The 15,207-nt window shown below is 55.8% G+C and overlaps 1 protein-coding gene across 1 annotated transcript in view; it reads right to left on the minus strand.

Annotated features, from left to right (window-relative positions):
* Positions 1 to 13,600, minus strand: part of MAVS (mitochondrial antiviral signaling protein) — a 47,159-nt gene extending 33,559 nt beyond the window's left edge. Inside the window, exon 1 of the mRNA XM_075572515.1 lies at positions 13,451 to 13,600. The gene's annotated coding sequence lies outside the window, so the exon portion shown is untranslated. The remainder of the gene's footprint in view (positions 1 to 13,450) is intronic.
* Positions 13,601 to 15,207: the final 1,607 nt, after the last annotated feature.

Below are 15,207 nucleotides of genomic sequence, written 5' to 3' on the forward strand. Positions count from 1 at the left end.
AATCGAGTAAGGCCGCGTCCATGCTCCCTGCCACGGCGCAAACAAAAAGCCGTACCTCTGAGGCAGGCCATAGAGCACGCCACGGCGCGGGCGATTTGAGCAGACATTTTTTTTTATTTTCGTTGCGCCACGGTCATCGCGACCACAACCTCCCCGTCGCGCACGTCACGCAAAACCCAAAAGTCACGGATCGCTTCTTTTACAGGCGGGCGCGACGCCATGCGCCTACTATATCCGAGGCACATATTTAGTGAATCTTGTTGGTTCTGTGATCTAGTGGGACCTGAAGGGGGGGGGGGGAGGGGGGGGAATGACAACTTGAGGAGGTATCCTGAATAACATTACGTTTAGCCTAAGAATTTCATTAGGAAAATTACCCTCGAGATATTCTACTATCCATGAGTCCAAAAAGAGCCTTCCATATGAAGCCCCCTTTGCCTATGCCTAAGGGAACTACGTGGGCTGCTACACCTGTTTGCTCACGGGAGGCCTAAGTCTCCTCCGCCTCTGGGAGCTCTTTCTCCTTGCAGTACTCGCATCCCATTGGCAGGTACAGTCCCATGTGCTGCAGTCCCTCCCTCTAGGGATTCTGGGATTTGTAGTCCCGCGGCTGCGGAGCCATCCTAAAATGGCCGTCGCAGTCCTCACCACACTGCGCATGCGCGCCTCACCGCATCGGGCATGGCCGATGATCAAAATGGCCGACCCCCACACTCCCGATGGCGCGGCGCTCCGGCCAACTACTTGGCAGCTCTGCCACATCCGGAGGCGGAGTAGGGGGACTCGGCTACATATTGGAATGTGTGCGGGTTCTTACTGCTTTATTGGCAGAATCCTACGCCTGCACTTCCCTTTCGGAAGGCAGGCTCTCTTTGTCCGGTTAGTCTCATGTAGGTGATTGTAGCTCCTTACAGTTTTTCTGATGTCTGATGTTTCCAATAATATTCACTCGCCTTTTAGGCCCAAGTCCCTGTTCTTCCCCTATCAATGTAAGGAGCGTTTCGTTAAAGCATAGGAGTGCATATCGTACCACTTTTTAACCAGAATAAAATTTCGTTATACACCATGGAGCTGTCTGGTCTTTTTCTGTATGTATATCTTTATTTATATAGCGCCATCCACGTACATAATGCTCCACAGCCGTAATACACGTGACATAATATAACACATAATAGGAAAAAGCGCTTCAGAGATAAGTAAAATTAAGAAAAGGAGTCCCCGCCCGGAGGGCTGTAAAGCCAAAAAGTTTTGTATTAGCAAAAATTGGCCCTAACTGGTGAGAGTAACCATATTTGTCCCGGCCAAAAACCGTGACAAGTGCTGCAGACACGAGTGCCAAGTGAGCATGCGCTATGATGGTCGGCAAGCACCGATCGCGCATGCAGAGAAACCAGAAGGCAAAAAAGTCGGAACGGTCCAAAACTCTGGAATATTACTGTGACGGTAGGGGGAAATATGGCTGTTGTTTATAAAGGTTAGGTCTACCATTACCCCTACCTGTCAGTAATACATTGGTATTGTATTATATGTTATGTATATGTAGCCATGTGTCAAAATGGTGTACATCTTTCTCATGCTGGCAGTAAGCCTGGTAAGTATGCAGGGTTGCCAGCAACAATCATGGAGGTTTGCCCTCACACCCTGGTGAGGTGTCATATGTAACAAGGGAAGTGACAACATGCTCTGTGTCCACTGTTAGTGACACAGAGGTGTGTCTGTTTTCTGAGTCTATATAAGACACAGCACTGCCAAAAGTTAGTGTTGTTCAGTGATGTTCTAGTTCAAGGTGAAGTGTCTGCAGCAGTCAAGGCTGTCAGATTCAAGTGCTAGCTCACTACACACTGTGTTCAGGGACCTGACACAGATGGTGATCTCCCTTAGGGGAGAGGTGAGCCAACTCTATTGAGAGGGGAGGAACCTTCTGAAGATGGTACCTCAAAAAGATGAGCGGCTGAGCACGACCGCGATGAGGGGCAGTCTGCCTAATCCGATGCAAATAAAGATGCCCTTGTTCACTACATCCCTGTTACGCCGATGCTCGCCACAAACCGGGACCGGACCGCGGGGCTGAGGTGGGGTTATATAATCACCGACCTGAGTCCACGCAGACTGATCCGGAGTGCGCAGTTCGTAGTCGTACATCGCAGGGTCAGGATTGGAGAAGGCAGCATCGTCGTTATGGAAGCAGGAGTTCGGCAACAGGTAGTCAGGATTTCCCCGCTTCAGCTTAGGAGCGTGAGCGCGGGGGTGGCTTCTGCGCGAGGAGCGGCCTCGGCCCATGACGCCGATCTCAGCAGGAGGAGACAGCAGGCTGGCCGAAGTTCACCGCAGGGCAGCATCGGGTAGAACCAACGCTTCAGCGCAGAAGTCCAAGGCAGGTCACTGCAAGAGGATCGCAGCAAGCCGCAGGAAAGGAAGGGTAGCCACTGCTAGGAGGGAATGCAGCAGGTACCGGTGCTGGCAACACGCTTCAGCACAGACGTCCCGGGTAGGCCACTGCAGGAGAATAGCAGCAGGCCAGTGCTGGCATCAACGCTTCAGCACAGACGTCCAGGGCAGGCCACTGCAAGGAGATAGCAGCAGGCCGCAGGAAAGGAAGGGTAGCCACTGCTAGGAGGGAATGCAGCAGTACCAGTGCTGGCATCAACGCTTCAGCACAGACGTCCAGGATAGGCCACTACAGGAGAATAGCGGCAGGCCACAGGACAGGAAGGGTAGCTACTGCTAGGAGGGAATGCAGCAGTACCAGTGCTGGCATCAACGCTTCAGCACAGACGTCCAGGGTAGGCCACTGCAAGGAGATAGCAGCAGGCCAGTGCTGGCAACAACGCTTCAGCACAGACGTCCAGGACCAGGCCTCTGGATACTCAGGAACTTGGAAGGTAAGAACGCTAGGAGAGAGGCCTGGGGTGGTTTGTGGCAGAGACAGTAACATAGAGGTAGGAATAGTTATGCTCGGCGCTGGTTCAGAGCCAACGCCTAGAATATAAAGGGCGGAGATCCAATCACAGGAGGAGGGTGTGTGAGAATTCCTCCAATGAAGTAGCACAGGGCAAAAGCTGCAATGAGAGGCAGCACCTGTGCCATAGATTGCCAGAGGAAGCCTGCAACTGCACAGGTCTGCAAGGCAAAAGTCAAAGCCAGTAGTGGATTCCTTACAATCCCTTCTGTGTGAGTGTAGAGTCATTCTGCAGAAGGAGGTACCACAGAGGAGGTCCCCATCAAATACATCCCCCTGCGGCCGCAGAGATCCTGATGGGGTGGAGGCGCTGCATCGAATGTGCGTAGGACTCAGAGACACTACCTCAGACGCCTGTCATGGTGATATTCCCCTATACCAACCAGCGGGAGACTCAGGAGTCCTGTTGCCAGCAGGTGCACCACCCATCACACATCCATGTAATTGGGGGATTTTCTTACATATGGGTCAGGATTAGGAGGGCCCAGGGAAAACACCGTTACATATATAAATATGTCTTTGCTTGTTTCCAGCACCTCAGGAATCAGGGGTTAATATGTTTGCAGTAGAATTATTGCAAATGTTATGTTGCAGTCCTACCCACCAATCAGGGCCGGGCATGTAGGCAGCACCTTCCTACCCACCAATCAGGGCCGGGCATGTAGGCAGCTCCTGGCCCTGAGTGTTGCAATATTATGGTTACGTGTATAAAAAAGGTGGGGAGGGATACTCCTAGCAGACAGAGCCTGCAGAGAGTTAGGCCTGGGACATAGTAAAGAATTTGGTGCTGTTGCGCGGGTATCACTGTGTGTATGTGTCACTTGGTAGCTGTCAGTGTGTGTGTATGTGTCATTGGGTAACTGTGTGTCACTTTGAAGTGGTCTGTGTGTTTGTGTGTCACTGGGGAACCTGTGTGTGCGTGTGCGTGTGCGTGTGTATATTATATATTATTTTAAAAATGAAAAAAAAAGACATGTGAGAATTATTTATTCAATTGTGCAACTTTGATAAATATATTCACACACACACCCACACACACACACATACATAAATCACACACACACTGACACACAGTGACACACACACATAGTGACACACTCACACACAGTGACACACACACACCCACACACACACACACATACATAAATCACACACACAGTGACACACACATAGTGACACACACACACAGTGACACACACACACACACACACACATACATAAATCACACACACACTGACACACAGTGACACACACACATAGTGACACACTCACACACATACATAAATCACACACACACTGACACACACAGTGACACACACACATAGTGACACACACACACACAGTGACACACATACACAGTGACTCACACAGTGACACACACACACACACCTCTGTGCTGCCTCTACTCTGTCTGGTCTGGTGGCTCTGCTATCTCACCGACACAGTAGGTAAAATGCCGGCTGCCGCCCCATTGGATGGGAGCGGTCACGTGACCGCTCCTCCGCTCCCCCAAGCGGCAAAATTTCAAACTTGCCTGTCTCTTCTGATTTTCTCAGCCTCCGCACGCATCAGCACACATGCGGAGGGAGAAACTATAGCCGCACTGATTACAGATGCAGGGGCTTTGTGCATCTGTTCAGCGCGGCTCAGCCCGCCTCAGCGACGCTGATTCCACTATGTCCTAGGCCTTACAGAGGTGTTGCTGTGACAGGAAGAAACTGCAGAGTCCAATCCAGTGCTGGTCTCAGGCCTGAAAATCAGTCCTCTAGGCACTGGGCAAAGAGAGAACAGGGGAAATCTCTGCAAGTGGGTCCCTGCGACTAGTTAGGCAGGATATCCCCCAGATGGGCATGTGCAATGTTTGTGTCTTTTGTATAGTTGTGGAAATGTTTTTCCAATAAATTAATTTTATAAACGCTCGTGTTCTGTCTGGCGATATTGATCCCTGGTACTAGTCCTGGAAATCCCGTGACAATTACCACTATGTTTTTAATAATCGCGATTCGCATAAAGATCCAGAGATTTTAAGATCCGAACGATCCACTGCTGGATGAAGGCTTGCAATGATCTCCCAGGTACTGCGGTTGCAAGCCTCTCTTCTCCACGTTACTCCAACACATTTCCTAATTTCATCCTCCCATCTAACTTTTGGTTGTTGTTTTGGTCTTCTGATATGCCCTCAAATCTTTATCTCACTGGCTCAGAGTGGCAACAGGTGTGCAAGAAGATGTATAGTGGCAGCTGTGCTGGTAGGTTCAACCATACAATGAAAGTACCACCGGGCCGCCTGTCCCTCCGCACCACCGGGCTGCCTGTCCCACCCCACCGCCGCCTGCACCACCGAGCCGCCTGTCCCACCGCACCGCCGCCTGCACCACCGACCCGCCTGTCCCACCGCACCGCCGCCTGTCCCACCGCAGCACCGCCTGTCCCACCGCACCGCCGCCTGCACCACCGAGCCGCCTGTCCCACCGAGCCGCCTGTCCCACCTCACCACCGGGCTGCCTGTCCCACCACACCGCCGCCTGCACCACCGAGCCGCCTGTCCCACCGCACCGTCGCCTGCACCACCGAGCTGCCTGTCCCACCGCACCGCCGCCTGCACCACCGAGCCGCCTGTCCCACCGCACCGTCGCCTGCACCACCGAGCTGCCTGTCCCACCGCACCGCCGCCTGCACCACCGAGCTGCCTGTCTCACCGCACCGCCGCCTGCACCACCGCACCGCCGCTTGCACCACCGAGCCGCCTGTCCCACCGCACCGCCGCCTGCACCACCGCACCGCCGCCTGCACCACCGAGCCGCCTGTCCCACCGCACCGCCGCCTGTCCCACCGCACCACACCGCCGCCTGTCCCACCGCACCACTGAGCCGCCTGTCCCACCGCACTGCCGCCTGCAACACCGAGCCGCCTGTCCCACCGCACCGCCGCCTGTCCCACCGCACCACACCGCCGCCTGTCCCACCGCACCGCCGCCTGCACCACCGAGCCGCCTGTCCCACCACACCACCGCCGCCTGCACCACCGAGCCGCCTGTCCCACCGCACCGCCGCCTGTCCCACCGCACCGCCGCCTGTCCCACCGCACCACCGGGCTGCCTGTCCCACCGCACCGCCGCCTGCACCACCGGGCTGCCTGTCCCACCGCACCACCGCCGCCTGCACCACTGAGCCGCCTGTCCCACCGCACCGCCGCCTGCACCACCGAGCCGCCTGTCCCAGCGCACCACCGCCGCCTGCACCACCGAGCCGCCTGTCCCACCGCACCACCACCTGTCCCACCGCACCACCGGGCTGCCTGTCCCACCGCACCGCTGCCTGTCCCACCGCACCACCGGGCTGCCTGTCCCACCGCACCGCCTGTCCCACCGCAGCGCCGCCTGTCCCACCGCACCACCGGGCTGCCTGTCCCACCGCACCGCAGCCTGTCCCACCGCACCACCGAGCCGCCTGTCCCACCGCAGCGCCGCCTGTCCCGCCGCAGCGCCGCCTGTCCCACCGCAGCGCCGCCTGTCCCACCGCACCGCCTGTCCCACCGCACCACCGGGCTGCCTGTCCCACCGCACCGCCGCATGTCCCAGTGCATCACCGAGCCGCCTGTCCCACCGCACCGCCGCCTGTCCCACCGCACCACCGAGCCGCCTGTCCCACCGCAGCGCCGCCTGTCCCACCGCACCGCCACCTGTCCCACCGCACCACCGAGCCGCCTGTCCCACCGCACCGTCGCCTGTCCCACCGCACCACCGAGCCGCCTGTCCCACAGCACCACCGGGCTGCCTGTCCCACCGCCCCGCCGCCTGTCCCACCGCACCACCGAGCCGCCTGTCCCACCGCACCGCCGCCTGTCCCACCGCACCACCGAGCCGCCTGTCCCACCGCAGCGCCGCCTGTCCCACCGCACTGCCACCTGTCCCACCGCACGACCGAGCCGCCTGTCCCACCGCACCACCGGGCTGCCTGTCCCACCGCACCACCGGGCTGCCTGTCCCACCGCACCGCCGCCTGTCCCACCGCACCGCAGCCTGTCCCACCGCACCACCGAGCCGCCTGTCCCACCGCAGCACCGCCTGTCCCACTGCACCGCAGCCTGTCCCACCGCACCACCGAGCCGCCTGTCCCAGCGCACCACCGCCGCCTGCACCACCGAGCCGCCTGTCCCACCGCACCACCACCTGTCCCACCGCACCACCGAGCCGCCTATCCCACCGCACCACCGGGCTGCCTGTCCCACCGCACCGCTGCCTGTCCCACCGCACCACCGAGCCGCCTGTCCCACAGCATCACCGGGCTGCCTGTCCCACCGCCCCGCCGCCTGTCCCACCGCACCGCCGCCTGTCCCACCACACCACCGAGCCGCCTGTCCCACCGCAGCGCCGCCTGTCCCACCGCACTGCCACCTGTCCCACCGCACGACCGACCCGCCTGTCCCACCGCACCACCTGGCTGCCTGTCCCACCGCACCACCGGGCTGCCTGTCCCACCGCACCACGGGGCTGCCTGTCCCACCGCACCGCAGCCTGTCCCACCGCACCACCGAGCCGCCTGTCCCACCGCACCGCCTGTCCCACCGCACCACCGAGCCGCCTGTCCCACCGCACCGCCACCTGCACCACCGAGCCGCATGTCCCAGCGCACCACCGCCGCCTGCACCACCGACCCGCCTGTCCCACCGCACCACCACCTGTCCCACAGCACCACCGAGCCGCCTATCCCACCGCACCACCGGGCTGCCTGTCCCACCGCACCGCTGCCTGTCCCACCGCACCACCGGGCTGCCTGTCCCACCGCACCGCCTGTCCCACCGCAGCGCATCCTGTCCCACCGCAGCGCCGCCTGTCCCACCGCACCACCGAGCCGCCTGTCCACCGCACCACCGGGCTGCCTGTCCCACCGCACCACCGAGCCGCCTGTCCCACCGCACCACCGAGCCGCCTGTCCCACCGCAGCGCCACCTGTCCCACCGCACCACCGAGCCGCCTGTCCCACCGCACCACCGGGCTGCCTGTCCCACCGCACCGCAGCCTGTCCCACCGAGCCGCCTGTCCCACCGCAGCGCCGCCTGTCCCACCGCACCACCGAGCCGCCTGTCCCACCGCACCACCAGGCTGCCTGTCCCACCGCACCGCAGCCTGTCCCACCGCACCACCGAGCCGCCTGTCCCGCCGCAGCGCCGCCTGTCCCACCGCAGCGCCGCCTGTCCCACCGCACCACCGGGCTGCCTGTCCCACCGCACCGCCGCCTGTCCCAGTGCATCACCGAGCCGCCTGTCCCACCGCACCGCCGCCTGTCCCACCGCACCGCCACCTGTCCCACCGCACCACCGAGCCGGCTGTCCCACCACACCACCGGGCTGCCTGTCCCACTGCACCGCAGCCTGTCCCACCGCACCACCGAGCCGCCTGCCCCACCGCACCGCCTGTCCCACCGCACCACCGAGCCGCCTGTCCCACCGCACCACCGCCTGTCCCACCGCACCACCGAGCCGCCTGTCCCACCGCACCACCGGGCTTCCTGTCCCACCGCCCCGCCGCCTGTCCCACCGCACCACCGAGCCCTGTCCCACCGCACCGCCGCCTGTCCCACCGCACCACCGAGCCGCCTGTCCCACCGCACCGCCGCCTGTCCCACCGCACTGCCATCTGTCCCACCGCACGACCGAGCCGCCTGTCCCACCGCACCACCGGGCTGCCTGTCCCACCGCACCACCGGGCTGCCTGTCCCACCACACCGCCGCCTGTCCCACCGCACCACCGGGCTGCCTGTCCCACCGCACCACCGAGCCGCCTGTCCCACCGCACCGCCTGTCCCACTGCACCACCGAGCCGCCTGTCCCACCGCACCGCCGCCTGTCCCACCGCACCACCGAGCCGCCTGTCCCACCGCACCACCGGGCTGCCTGTCCCACCGCCCCGCCGCCTGTCCCACCGCACCACCGAGCCGCCTGTCCCACCGCACCGCTGCCTCTCCCACCGCACCACCGAGCCGCCTGTCCCACCGCAGCGCTACCTGTCCCACCACACCGCCACCTGTCCCACCGCACGACCGAGCCGCCTGTCCCACCGCACCACCGGGCTGCCTGTCCCACCGCACCACCAGGCTGCCTGTCCCACCGCACCGCCGCCTGTCCCACCGCAGCGCCGCCTATCCCACCCCACCACGAGCCGCCTGTCCCCCTGGAAGACGGAATGGGCGGGGGGGGGCGGTTCTTCAAAACTTTACATTTTCTCATTTACTAGCCTTCTCGGGCACCGCCACATAGCAGGAGGGAGGGGTACGCTAAAGCAGCGGGTGCTGGCACATGTGGTGCCTCTCTTGGCTACCCAGTCAGTCACCCACTGACCCAGTCAGTCACCCACTGAACCAGTCAGTCACCCACCACACACACACACTTTAACTTTTGTTAAAGTATGGGTTAATTACTACTGGACCATTCGCACCCCTATGTATAAAACTGTTGCAATATTTCATAGTCATTATGATCAAAGATTCTGCTATATGCATGCAGCCTTCCCTGTACATGGGAGGGGAGGGTATATTACACCCAGTACATTCTAACCCCAAGATAAAGAAACGTCATGATATAACATTAGCGTTGGATCATGGACTGTTTTAATGAACCCTTTTTGCTTCCAGAGGGGTCTGCTTTGCAATAACATGTCCCAGCCCCCTTTATCAACATACATTGAAGTTCAACTAACAAACCGTTTGGCTGTGTTTAGAACTTCAAGTGGGTAACCGTTTTGTACATTTTGACCCCAAACCAGGCCACTGGTGCCTAGTTCCAAGTTTTAAGAAAAAAAACTCCTCCCCCCAGGACCCTACCTGTGCAGCGGGTGCGGTAAAGGCGACCGAGGGAGCCCACCCAGGCGGTGATTGCCGGAGTTGGACCCTAACTTCAGTGTTATGACCACCACCGTGGGCACCCACTGCCAGCTGGTGAAGCCCGTGACACAGGTACGGCCCAGGGAAAGTGTTTGGAGAGAGGGGGGCCCTCTAGAAATGACAGAACGCTGTTCCAGTTTCAGCGTATGGAGGATACGCCCCTAACAGGGGTGGGCCCTGGTTGTAGCTGCACATCTGGTAGTTCTGCCACTGCCCCAAACTGTAACAACAGCAACAAATAATACACAGTATGTCGTACTTCTGTTAGAGGCTAGCTAGGGACGCGTAGCTTCCAGAGCAAAGAACGCAGCAGCAATTAGCATGGATTAGGACAAACCTTTTGGGTGCCCTTATGACGTACGGGGAACATCATGCTATTTTTGCATGTTCTCTAGATCACATTCACCGCGACACCAGAGCAATGAACGGGATTCGACCGACAGTAGAGGCCCTGCCACTTCGGTTCACAGCACTGGTTGCAACCAGTGATAGTACCCCAATTGATCACGATCCCTTAAGATGCAGTGCAGCTTAAGCGTAGGCCCTGAAAAATATATGTCTCTATCCCATAGAAACTGAAGGATATAACAAATATACCAAATCTGAACCATCAGTGTACATCTGCATTGCCCCAAAGGCGGATGCCTGATGGGGCTCCCCAAGAGCTGCTCCCCTCTGCACGGGGCCAGCGTGCCAAGGGTTAACATTTGCTTCTACTTTGTGGAACGTCAACCTCACCCACTGGAATGTAAATGTGCCAAGAGGACAAAGAACTTTGCAGCTGCATTCAATCTGAGCCCCTTCAGTGTACATCTGCGTCGCCCCAAAGGCAGGCAGCCTTGGGTACAGTTGAAGGGCAGCTAAAGGGTGTGAGCCGTTTGCTGATGTTTGGCAATGTTAAAGCTTCTCTATTTCAATCTGGATCTCACCAGCCCTTTTATCCCTTGTACCCAATTTTCCAACTCTAACTGTCCATGAAATGTCTGTGAATTGACTGTATAACCCTGTTCTTTTAATGTTGTTATAACTCTGTGCCAGGACATACAGCTGTGTGAAAAAGAAAGTACACCCTCTTTGAATTCTATGGTTTTACATATCAGGACATAATAACAATCATCTGTTCCTTAGCAGGTCCAAAAATGAGGTAAATACAACCTCAGATGAACAACAACACATGACATATTACACCGTGTCATGATTTATTTAACAAAAATAAAGCCAAAATGGAGACGCCATGTGTGAAAAACTAAGTACACCTTATCATTCAATAGCTTGTAGAACCACCTTCAGCAGCAATAACTTGAAGTAATCATTTTCTGTATGACTTTATCAGTCTCTCACATCGTTGTGGAGGAATTTTGGCCCACTCTTCTTTACAGCGTTTCTTCAGTTCATTGAGGTTTGTGGGCATTTTTTTATGCACAGCTCTCTTAAGGTCCCGCCACAGCATTTCAATCAGGTTGAGGTCTGGACTTTGACTGGGCCATTGCAACACCTTGATTCTTTTCTTTTTCAGCCATTCTGTTGTAGATTTGCTGGTGTGCTTGGGATCATTGTCCTGTTGCATGACCCAATTTCGGACAAGCTTTAGCTGTCGGACAGATGGCCTCACATTTGACTCTAGAATACTTTGGTATACAGAGGAGTTCATGGTCGTCTTAATGACTGCAAGGTTCCCAGGTCCTGTGGCTGCAAAACAAGCCCAAATCATCACCCCTCCACCACCGTGCTTGACAGTTGGTATGAGGTGTTTGTGCTGATATGCTGTGTTTGGTTTTCGCCAAACGTGGTGCTGTGCATTATGGCCAAACATCTCCACGTTGGTCTCGTCTGTCCAAAGGACATTGTTCCAGAGTCTTGTGGTTTGTTCAGATGCAACTTTGCAAACCTAAGCAGTGCTGCCATGTTCTTTTTAGAGAGAAGAGGCTCTCTCCTGGCAACCCTTCCAAACAAACCATACTTGTTCAGTCTTTATCTTATTGTACTGTCATGAACCTTAACATTTAACATGCTAACTGAGGCCTGTAGAATCTGAGATGTAACTCTTGGGTTTTTTGTAATTTCACTGAGCATTGCACGGTCTGACCTTGGGGTGAATTTGCTGGGACGTCCACTCTTGGGAAGATTGGCAACTGTCTTGAATGTTTTCCACTTTTGAATAATCTTTCTCACTGTAGAATGATGGACTTTAAATTGTTTGGAAATGGCCTTATAACCCTTCCCAGATTGATGGGCAGCAACAATTGCTTCTCTAAGATCATTGCTAATGTCTTTCCTCCTTGGCATTGTGTTAACACACACCTGAATGCTCCAGACCAGCAAACTGCTAAAACTTCGGCCTTTATAGAGGTGGTCACACTTGCTGATGATCAATTAATCAGGGGCATTTGATTAGCAGCACCTGTCTGCTACTTAGCATCTTAATTCCTATGGAAGCAGTAAGGGTGTACTTAGTTTTTCACACATAGCTTCTCCATTTTGGCTTTATTTTTGTTAAATAAATCATAACACAGTTGTATTTACCTCATTTTTTGACCTGCTAAGGAACAGATGATTGTTATTATGTCCTGATATGTAAAACCATAGAATTCAAAGAGGGTGTACTTTCTTTTTCACACAACTGTACTTGAAAATGAGAGGAACTCTCAATGTATTACTTCCTGGTAAAACATTTTTATAAATAAGTAAACATGGGAAGGATGTTGATTCGGGGAGAAATCTGATTACCAATATTTGGAGTCAGGAAGGAATTTAATTTTTTCCCTTATGAGATATCATTGGATGATGTGTCACTGGGGTTTTGTGTTTGCCTTCCTCAGAATTAATATACCTGTAAATACAAATATAGGATCAAGTATCTGTCTTCTAAATTTAGCACAGGTTGAACTTGATGGACCGGTCTTTTTTCAACCTCAGGCTTGGGACATCTACGTGGGACAGTCTCGAATGAACTAGCTGAAGAGGAGAACATTACTTTGCAAAAAACTGCAGATTTCAAAGCCTAACTGTGGCTGGGAAGGGCCAAGGTTGCAACAAAAGGCTTGATGTGTGAAGCGATCTGACCACAAGAGGGTGGGGAGGGGTGATGCCGAGCACACTTAGGAATTTTTATATGGGGGGGGGGGGGAGGGCGGGGAGCTTAGCTGTTCAAGTTTTTTTCAACTTGCAGACCGGCCAACTAAGTTTCAAAGGTTTTCACGGCTGCTATCAAAGATTTATACCATCGGCAAACAAACAATGGCAACATGCCAGCCCCAGGACTCATAATTGAGGCTTCCCGGACATCACTCGCTTCCCATGATAATATATCACTAGTTTTATTCTTGTATAGCGCAGTACATGGAACTTTTGCAGGCACGAGTCCCTGCCCCGCAGAGCTTACAATCTATTTTTAGGTGCCTGGGTCACAGGACGATAGGGACTTTCCCAAGATCACAAGGAGCTGGCACCAGGATTGGAAGGAGGTTCCCCTGCTTCAAAACACAAGTGTCATCGTTGTCAGCCTCTTTACTCCGTGCCACCAAACCCCCGGAGTCACAACACCACTTGCACAGTGCAGACGTAGATCTGGCAGCCCTGCCTGAGGCATTGAAGAGACACAACCCCTTACCTGCTATTGTGAGCCTTGTTACAGAGCAGCTGCACAGATACAATATATCCTGTTCCTGCTTCTAATCACAGACTCTTCCAGGAGGATACTTTCACTCTTCTCTACCTTACTCAAACCACGGCCCACTGCCCTCCAGTGCCAGCATCTGATTGGCTTATCTGCTGTGGAAGGGCACACCCTTTGGCAACCATTGGCCGGTTTCCTGCCCATCACGGAGGGTGGGGGCTGGGCTGGCTGCTCTGTGTATGTCGCAGAGGGCTGCACACAGCAGAGAGGGAGAGAGAAGCAGGCTTGGAATTAAACTTTATTACATGTTGGCTGTCACAGGCATAGTAATCACGGTTATCTTAGCTGTCCTGCTGCTGGTGTCCTCCAGACTGCTACAGTTGCCCTTGACCCTTAACCAGGAAGTCATGCTAAGAACCAACCCAGCCTGTTGCTAGGCAGAACAGCAGCAACTATTCAGGACTTTAACGCAGCAATGTGCTAAGAACACGAACGCCATTTTGTCATTGTTTTTTTCCCCCAGCAATAATCTGTCTTTCAATTTAAAGGCGCAATCCAAGCGGTTTTATATTTTCTTATTTAACAAATGATTGAAGCAGGTGGTCGTTCGGAGCTGAACCCCGTGAATCTCAGCTCCAGAGACCCTCTGCTTCCAGAGATACGTACCTTCCAAGGGAGTGCCGGTATCTCCTGCGCGTTCAAAGCTCCCGCGGTCACGTGGACCAATAGGAAGCCGCACTGGATGACGTCACGGCTTCCTATTGGCCCGCAAGACGCGGGAGACTTGAAAAGTGATCATTATGTGAACCTTGGTAGCCGAACCGGACCAGCTACCGACAGCCCTTGGGGCGGTATGTATCTCCGGAAGCAAGGGGTCCCCAGAGCTGAAATGAATGGGGTTAATGCAAATCCTATGTAACAAAATGAAAAAATAATGGGGTGGGGGTGGAAGGGCAAGCTGCGATTGCCTCTTTACACCTTAGGCTAAGGCCCCGCTCCCTCAGTCAGCGCGCCCGCACTGCAGACAGGCGGGGCGCTGACAGACGCAGACCGCGATATGCGGTCTGTAGGGAGCCGGAGCGGGAGGTGGGCGGGAGGGGGAGGGATATGGCTTGAGCGGAGGGACCCGCTGCTGCGGGCTGCTGTAAGGTAAGCAGCTCCCTCCCCCTTCTGCCACAAAACACACACACACTACCCTGAGTAGGAAGCTGCCTGATGACAGCTCCCGCTCCCGCCCCCACCGCTGATTGGCTCATCAGCGCACCACGTGACGCGTCACCGCTCGGGATCACAATTTTCTTGAATCCCCTGGCGGCTGACGGGTCACAGTGCGTAGTGAGCCGTCAGCGAGGGGGGACTGGGACCGGCTCGAAAGGATTGCTGTGGGGAACGCTCGCGCGGCTGTCCGCGACGCCGGGCGCAGCGGGTCCCAGCCTTTATCAGCACTTCCTGTTTCACCTGCCACATTATTTGCTGAGGAGTCATGATTTAATTATCCACTGCTAAGATGTCACTTGTTTTGCTGTATAAACACATGCTTTTCTTATGGTAACAACGCGACATCACTTTATTTTAGGAACTAGATGATGTTTCTTGGAATAACGGAGCAATAAGTAAGCTGGGGCCTGTTGTACCATAAACAAGGGGCTATTAACCCTTTCAGTACCCTTGGGATCTAGCTTCTAAGTCATGGGTTCTGACACCCTGCGTGACCTATGACATGGTTTTCTTTGAGGACGGGGTCTGCGCTG

This window comes from Ascaphus truei, chromosome 1 (genome assembly GCF_040206685.1).
Source record: "Ascaphus truei isolate aAscTru1 chromosome 1, aAscTru1.hap1, whole genome shotgun sequence".
Classification (NCBI taxonomy): Eukaryota; Metazoa; Chordata; class Amphibia; order Anura; family Ascaphidae; genus Ascaphus; species Ascaphus truei.